Source organism: Aquarana catesbeiana, linkage group LG01 (genome assembly GCF_042186555.1).
Source record: "Aquarana catesbeiana isolate 2022-GZ linkage group LG01, ASM4218655v1, whole genome shotgun sequence".
Taxonomy (NCBI): Eukaryota; Metazoa; Chordata; class Amphibia; order Anura; family Ranidae; genus Aquarana; species Aquarana catesbeiana.
The window spans coordinates 299,517,117-299,525,519 of NC_133324.1; positions in this window are offsets into that span (position 1 = coordinate 299,517,117).

The following is an 8,403-nucleotide window of genomic DNA, read 5'->3' on the forward strand; positions in this document are numbered from 1 at the left end:
CTTTACAAACAAATGAACTTTAATGGCATCCCAGTTTTAGTCAGTAGGGTTCAATATTGAGTTGGACCACCCTTTGCAGCTATAACAGCTTCAACTCTTCTGGTAAGGCTGTCCACAAGGTTTAGGAATGGGTCTGTGGGAGTGTTTGAATATTCTTCCAGAAGCGCATTTTTGAGGCCAGGCACTGATGGGAACGACAAGGCCTGGATCACAGTCTCCACTCTAATTCATCCCAAATGTGTTCTATTGGGTTGAGGTCAGGCCAGTTGCAGGTTAGTCAAGTTCCTCCACCCCAATCGCTCATCCATGTCTTTATGGACCTTGCTATGTGCACCGGTGTGCAGTCATGTTGGAACAGGAAGGGGCCATCCCCAAACTGTTCCCATAAAGTTGGGAGCATGAAATTGTCCAAAATATCTTGGTATGGTGACGCCTTAAGAGTTCTCTTCACTGGAACTAGGGGGCCAGGCCCATCTCCTCAAAAACAACCCCACACCATAATCCCCCCTCCACCAAATGATTTGGACCAGTGCACAAAGCAAGGTGCATAAAGACATTGATGAGCGAGTTTGGGGTGGAGGAACTTGACTGGCCTGAACAAAGTCCTGACCTCAACCCGATAGAACACCTTTGGGTTGAATTAGAGCCCAGGCTTTCTCGTCCACATCAGTGTCTGACTTCACAAATGCGCTTCTGGAAGAATGGCAAAATATTCCCATAGACACCCCCCTAAACCTTGTGGAGAGCCTTACCAGAAGAGTTGAAGCTGCAAAGGGTGGGCCAACTCAATATTAAACCCTACAGACTAATAGGGCGTACACACGGTCGGACTTTGTTCGGACATTCTGACAACAAAATCCTAGGATTTTTTCCGACGGATGTTGGCTCAAACTTGTCTTGCATACACACGGTCACACAAAGTTGGCGGAAAATCCGATTGTTCTAAACGCGGTGACGTAAAACATGTACGTCGGGACTATAAACGGGGCAGTGGCCAATAGCTTTCATCTCTTTATTTATTCTGAGCATGCGTGGCACTTTGTCCGTCGGATTTGTGTACACACGATCGGAATTTCCAACAATGGATTTTGTTGTCGGAAAATTTTATCTCCTGCTCTCCAACTTTGTGTGTCGGAAAATCCGATGGAAAATGTCCGATGGAGCCCACACACGGTCAGAATTTCCGACAACAAGGTCCTATCACACATTTTCCGTTGGAAAATCCGACCGTGTGTATGGGGCATAAGACTGGGATGTCATTAAAGTTCATGTGCGTGTAAAGGCAGGCATCCCAATACTATTGATAGTATAGTGTATATACAATACATAGTGTATATATACACTGTAAACTTCATATACAGTACATCTGATGCTGATTCCACTGCTTTAAGTATTGTTTTGCTGGCTTGTCAAAGTTTGGTCATGTATAAAGTTGTGAGCTGAAATTCTGTCCTGGGGCCCTAAAAAATAAATGGTTTGTGCGATTTTGAATTTAAAATTAAAGTGATATTTACCCTTCTTTTTTCTTTATTAAAACAACAAACATGATATACTTACCTGCTCTGCGCAGCCCCAATCCTCTTCTTCTGGGGTCCCCCGATGGCGTTCCAGGCCCCTCCTCTTCAACAAGTGCCCCCTCTCCCTTGTTACAGCATTTGATTGACAGAGGCGGAGCCAATGGCTCCCACTGTTATCAATCTGCCAAATGAGGATGGAGACAGCGTCAAGAGCCGCTGCTCTCGTGCACATTGCTGAATCGGATTGAGCTCAGGTAAGAAAAAGGGGAGCGGGCTGAGGGGATCCAGTAGAAGAGAAGGTTTTTTTACCTTAATGCATAGAATACATTAAGGTTAAAAAAACTTAAAGCTTTAGAACCACTTTAATGTTAATGAAAGAAAAAAAATTCTGAAAATCTTTAAAGCAAATGCACTTTAATACAATATCATTATTAAGTTCCACAATAATGATCATGTACAAAAAATGTATAATGTTTTTACACATTCTTAGCCACAACTTAAATATTGCAGACTTCAAAATGCGCACTTCAAAATGATTATTCTGTCTGCCTATCTGATAATCATTGAGTTTGTGAGATTTTAGTGAACATTGATGCATGTTTGTAAGTAGAAGCATATTCTCAGACCATAATTGGAAACCTCATAATTAGATCGCAAAATGTACCAGAAGCTCAACTTTCAATCTGTGGTATGAATTGCAAAGCATCATATTTTTAAAGTCATGCTGACATTCCTCAGCCAGCATAATCTGCCAAAAACAACTTGAGCAAAGCTTGTCTTGGCAGAAAATCAAAATCAAGGCCTCAACAGTGTAACTGAAAACATTTACACAGCTGGAACCAAATCACCCTATATTGTCAAGAGTGTTATAGGGTTGGAACCTATAAGTATACCTGTCCCTTGGCCAGTCTGAAGAATCCTGCATCTTTTCCTATGTGTTCAATTTAAACTAATCATAGGGGGCTAAAATACAAATGTGTGGTCTGTGCGAATACCAGAAGCACAAGGATGCATTAATCAAACTGTTAATTTGAATTAATGCTACCATTAATATATGTAAATGACTAATAATTTGCATTGATATTAGTCTGCATGAATTGTTTGCTTGTTCTAATTTTAAGTAAAAGATTTACTGTAACATCAGCACATGCTCATTACAGGAATCTATAAAATCATACATATGCTATAGTAAGATGCATATCCATACATGTAATAATATATGCCAAGCATTCCTTTTGTTCTGCAAACAATGCTTTCTTTGCAAAAAAATATGAATTTTGGTCAGCAACACTTATTAAAGTAGGTCTAAACTCAGTTACCAAAATCTCATATAAGATTTTAAATCTGCAGCTTTCATTAAAGTAATTGGGTAGGGGGTTCCAGAGGATGGTAGAGACTCTAGAGAAGTCATGCTGGCAAGCATGGAAGAGGTAAAAAGGGAGACAAAGTGCAGGAGGTTTTGGGTTGAATGAAAAGAATGGTTAAGGTGATATTTTGGGATAAGGCTGGTGATGTAGCACAGGACAGATTTGTGGATGGCTTTGTATATTGTTTGATGCAAGGGAGAAAAGTTGGTAGATGGTCCATTTCTGGAGGTCTGACGGTTACTTGTGGTTGTATAACTGCATTTTTTGACTGTTCCTTTCAGGGTGGTCAATTTTTTATATTAAGAGTCTGTGTGATTGGTTTGAAGATGAAGGTCTCTTCTTTTAGTGTTATGTCTCTGTGAACATCATCAATAACTGGTCACCTTACAAAGACTTGTTATGGACTTATTCCACCTATTGTAGCTGTTTTGCACCACTTTCTGTTCCTATTCTATTGTGATATGTTTGCACCTTATTTGAATGTGCTTTCTGATTTTGAATCTGTCATTTGTAATTATTAGCGCTGCGCTGTTTTTTATAATTATGCATTTGTATATTATTGTTAGTGTTATGAATTTGATTTGCTGGGTGAGAAGAAGCCAGTGGAATGATTGGCAGAGAGGGGCAGCAGACACTGAGTTGTTGGAAAGGTGGAAATGTCTGGCAGCACCTTTCATGATAGACTGAAGTAGGGATAGCATGTTTAAAGGTTGACCAATGAGGAGGGAGTTGCAATAGTTAATGCAAGAGGTAAAAAGGGAACAATAAAGTATCTTGGTGGTGTCATTGGTTAGGGAAAGGCATATTTTGAAGATGAAGGTGGCAGAATTAACAGTGATTGGATGTGGAGCCCATGGCCCTCCTTTCAGAGTTGTGAATTACAGCTATTATCCTGGCATGAATTTTAGAGAGTGATGTGACATCCATACTGATATGTCTGCTAGTAACTTAGTAATGTGCAAGGATACTGAAGGGGTAGGATAAGGAGTAAAGATTTCTGTGGAGTGTTGTTGGAATAAAACAGTCATCAAGGTTTGTTATCAGTGAAGTAACAGTTCAGATGGTGATAGATCAGGTGTTATAGCAGTCTGGAGTTAAGTAGGAGAAAAGAGAAGGGTCTTAATTTGTTTAGAGTGGTGGTGTCCTGGGCAGTGAATGAATTAGTGGGTATGGCAGTGTGGGACAAAGTAGAGAGTTAAAGGTAGAAAAGAGGTAACAAGGACTGGAAGAGAGGGTGGCAATGAGAGTGAGAATAAGATAAATACTTCTGTTTAACAGGGCACATTTATACAGGGTTATAGTTTGTAGGGATTTAGTTTAACCCCGTACTCGCTCAAGAATGGGACTTTGTCTCCTGAGATGTCATAGACAGAAGTAGCTAGAACAGGACAGGGGAGAAATTTTTTCAAAGATGGGGTCCATAGCAAAATAGGGAAGAGAAGGGTTAAAGTGGCACAGGTTTATATAACCATTTGCTGCTTGGAGGGATATGGAATTGAAGACAGGGAGAGCATGAAACCGTCAAGATTGTGATTATCTAACTGTTTCTTGGGTAGAAAACTGGCTACAGGGGCACATTTAAAGGGTGATGATAAATAGCAAGTATTCAGAATGATCTGGAGTGGTAAGTGGGGTACCCCAAGGCACTGTCCTGGTAACAATTCTGCTTAATTTATTTATAAATTATATAGAGGTTGGTATAAATACCTCAATCTTAGTGTTCGCTGATAAGTAGGGCAAATAAGTGGGGCAAATAAGGGCAAATAAGTAGGGCAAGAACATCACAGAAGGATACAGAAACTTTACAAGAAGACCTCAATAAATTAATGGGGTGAGCAACTACATGGCAAATGATGTTTAATATTGAAAAATGTGAAGTAATGCACTTGGGGGTTAAAAATATAAACACAAGTTACTCACTAGGGAGAGAGCCTTTAGGGGAATCCAGAATGGAGAAAGACCTGGGGGTCCTAGTAGAAGATAGACTGAGCAAAAGCAAGCAATGTCAAGCTGCAGCAAGCAAAGCCAGCAGGCTATTAGCATGCATTAAAAAGGGAATTTACTCCACAGATACAACGATAATCCTGCCACTTTAAAAAAAAATCTGCTTTGGCCACATCTGGAGTATTCCTTTCAGTTCTGGTCACCAATCCTCAGGAAGGATGTACTGGAACTGGAGAGAGTCCTGAGAAGGCAACAAAATTAATAAGGGGACTGGAGGACCTCAATTACGAGTTACGACTACAAGCACTAAACTTATTCTCCCTGGAGAAGAGATGCTTGAGAGGAGAAATGATAGCAATATACAAATATCTCAATGGTGATCCCAGAGTAGGTAGGAAACTATTCAGTCTCAGGGAGTGTAAGAAGACACAGGGCCACACAATGAGACCGAAGGAGAAGCGGTTTAACCTTAACCACTTGCTTACTAGGCACTTAAACCCCCCTCCTATCCAGACCAATTTTCAGCTTTCAGTGCTCTCACACTTTGAATAACAAATACTCAGTCATGCAACACTGTACCCAAATGATTTTTTTGTCCTTTTTATCATACAAATAGAGCTTTATTTTGGTGGTATTTGATCACCTCTGGGTTTTTTATTTTTTGCGCTATAAATGAAAAAAGACCGAAAATTTTGAAAAAAAAAACAAATTTTTCCTAATTTCTGTGATAAAATTTTGCAAATTCGTAATTTTTCTTCATACATTTTGGCCACAATTTATACTGCTACATATCTTTGGTAAAAATAACCAAAAATTTGTGGAAATTATTTGGTCTGTGTGAAAGTTTTAGAGTCTACAAGCTATGGTGCAAATCATAAACAAATTATCACATCTGATGTACTGGTGGCCTATCTCATTTTCTGAGACCCTAACAAGCCAGGAAAGTACAAATGCCCCCCAAATAACCCCCTTTTGGAAAGTAGACATTTCAATGTATTTAGTTAGAGGCATGGTGAGTTATTTGAAGTTGTATTTTTTTCCCACAATTCTTTGCAAAATTGAGATTTTTTTTCCTCACAAAATTGTCATTGTAATAGCTTATTTCTCTCACATGGCATGTGTATACCACAAATGACACCCCAAAATACATTCTGCTAGTCCTCCTGAGTATTACGATACCACATGTGTGTGACTTTTTCACTGCCTGGCCACATACAGAGGCTCAACATGCATGGAGCACCATCAGGTGTTCTAGGAGCATAAATTACACATCACATTTCTCAACCACCTATTACACTTTTGAAGGCCCTGGAGCACCAGGACAATGGAAACACCCACAAAATGACCCCATTTTGGAAAGCTAACACCCCAACGTATAATATATGAGGCATAATGAGTCTTTTGAATGGTTTATTTTTTTCCAGAAGTTTTTGGAAAATGTGGAAAAAAAATGAAAACGCATTTTTTTTTGCACAAAGTTGTCCATTTATAGGATATTTCCAACACATAGCATTTAGATAGCAAAAATTACACCCCAAAATACATTCTGCTACTCCTCCTGAGTATTAAGATACCACATGTGTGGGACTTTTTCACTGCCTGGCTACATACAGAGGCCCAACATGCATGGAGCACCATCAGGTGTTCTAGGAGCATAAATTACACATCACATTTCTCAACCACCTATTACACTTTTAAAGGCCCTGGAGCACCGGGACAATGGAAACACCCACAAAATGACCCCATTTTGGAAAGCCAATACCCCACCGTATATTCTATGAGGCATAATGAGTCTTTTGAATGGTTTATTTTTTTCTAGAATTTTTTGGAAAATGTGGAAAAAAATGAAAACGCATTTTTTTTTTACACAAAGTTGTCAGTTTATAAGATATTTCCAACACATAGCATTTAGATAGCAAAAACGACACCCCAAAATACATTCTGCTACTCCTCCTGAGTATTACGATACCACATGTGTGGGACTTTTTCACTGCCTGGCCACATACAGAGGCCCAACATACATGGAGCACCATCAGGTGTTCTAGGAGCATAAATTACACATCACATTTCTCAACCACCTATTACACTTTTGAAGGCCCTGGAGAACCAGGACAATGGAAACACCCACAAAATGACCCCATTTTGGAAAGCTAACACCTCAACGTATAATCTATGAGGCATAATGAGTCTTTTGAATGGTTTATTTTTTTCCAGAAGTTTTTGGAAAATGTGGAAAAAAATGAAAACGCATTTTTTTTTTACACAAAGTTGTCCGTTTATAAGATATTTCCAACACATAGCATTTAGATAGCAAAAATGACACCCCAAAATACATTTTGCTACTCCTCCTGAGTATTACGATACCACATGTGTGGGACTTTTTCACTGCCTGGCTACATACAGAGGCCCAACATACATGGAGCACCATCAGGTGTTCTAGAAGCATAAATTACACATCACATTTCTCAACCACCTATTACACTTTTGAAGGCCCTGGAGCACCGGGACAATGGAAACACCCACAAAATGACCCCATTTTGGAAAGCCAATACCCCAACGTATATTCTATGAGGCATAATGAGTCTTTTGAATGGTTTATTTTTTTCCAGAAGTTTTTGGAAAATGTGGAAAAAAATGAAAACGCATTTTTTTTTTACACAAAGTTGTCCGTTTATAAGATATTTCCAACACATAGCATTTAGATAGCAAAAATGACACCCCAAAATACATTTTGCTACTCCTCCTGAGTATTACGATACCACATGTGTGGGACTTTTTCACTGCCTGGCTACATACAGAGGCCCAACATACATGGAGCACCATCAGGTGTTCTAGAAGCATAAATTACACATCACATTTCTCAACCACCTATTACACTTTTGAAGGCCCTGGAGCACCGGGACAATGGAAACACCCACAAAATGACCCCATTTTGGAAAGCCAATACCCCAACGTATATTCTATGAGGCATAATGAGTCTTTTGAATGGTTTATTTTTTTCTAGAATTTTTTGGAAAATGTGGAAAAAAATGAAAACGCATTTTTTTTTTACACAAAGTTGTCCGTTTATAAGATATTTCCAACACATAGCATTTAGATAGCAAAAATGACACCCCAAAATACATTCTGCTACTCCTCCTGAGTATTACGATACCACATGTGTGGGACTTTTTCACTGCCTGTCCACATACAGAGGCCCAACATACATGGAGCACCATCAGGTGTTCTAGAAGCATAAATTACACATCACATTTCTCAACCACCTATTACACTTTTGAACGCCCTGGAGCACCGGGACAACGGAAACACCCACAAAATGACCCCATTTTGGAAAGCCAATACCCCAACGTATATTCTATGAGGCATAATGAGTCTTTTGAATGGTTTATTTTTTTCTAGAATTTTTTGGAAAATGTGGAAAAAAATGAAAACGCATTTTTTTTTTACACAAAGTTGTCCGTTTATAAGATATTTCCAACACATAGCATTTAGATAGCAAAAATGACACCCCAAAATACATTCTGCTACTCCTCCTGAGTATTACGATACCACATGTGTGGGACTTTTTCACTGCC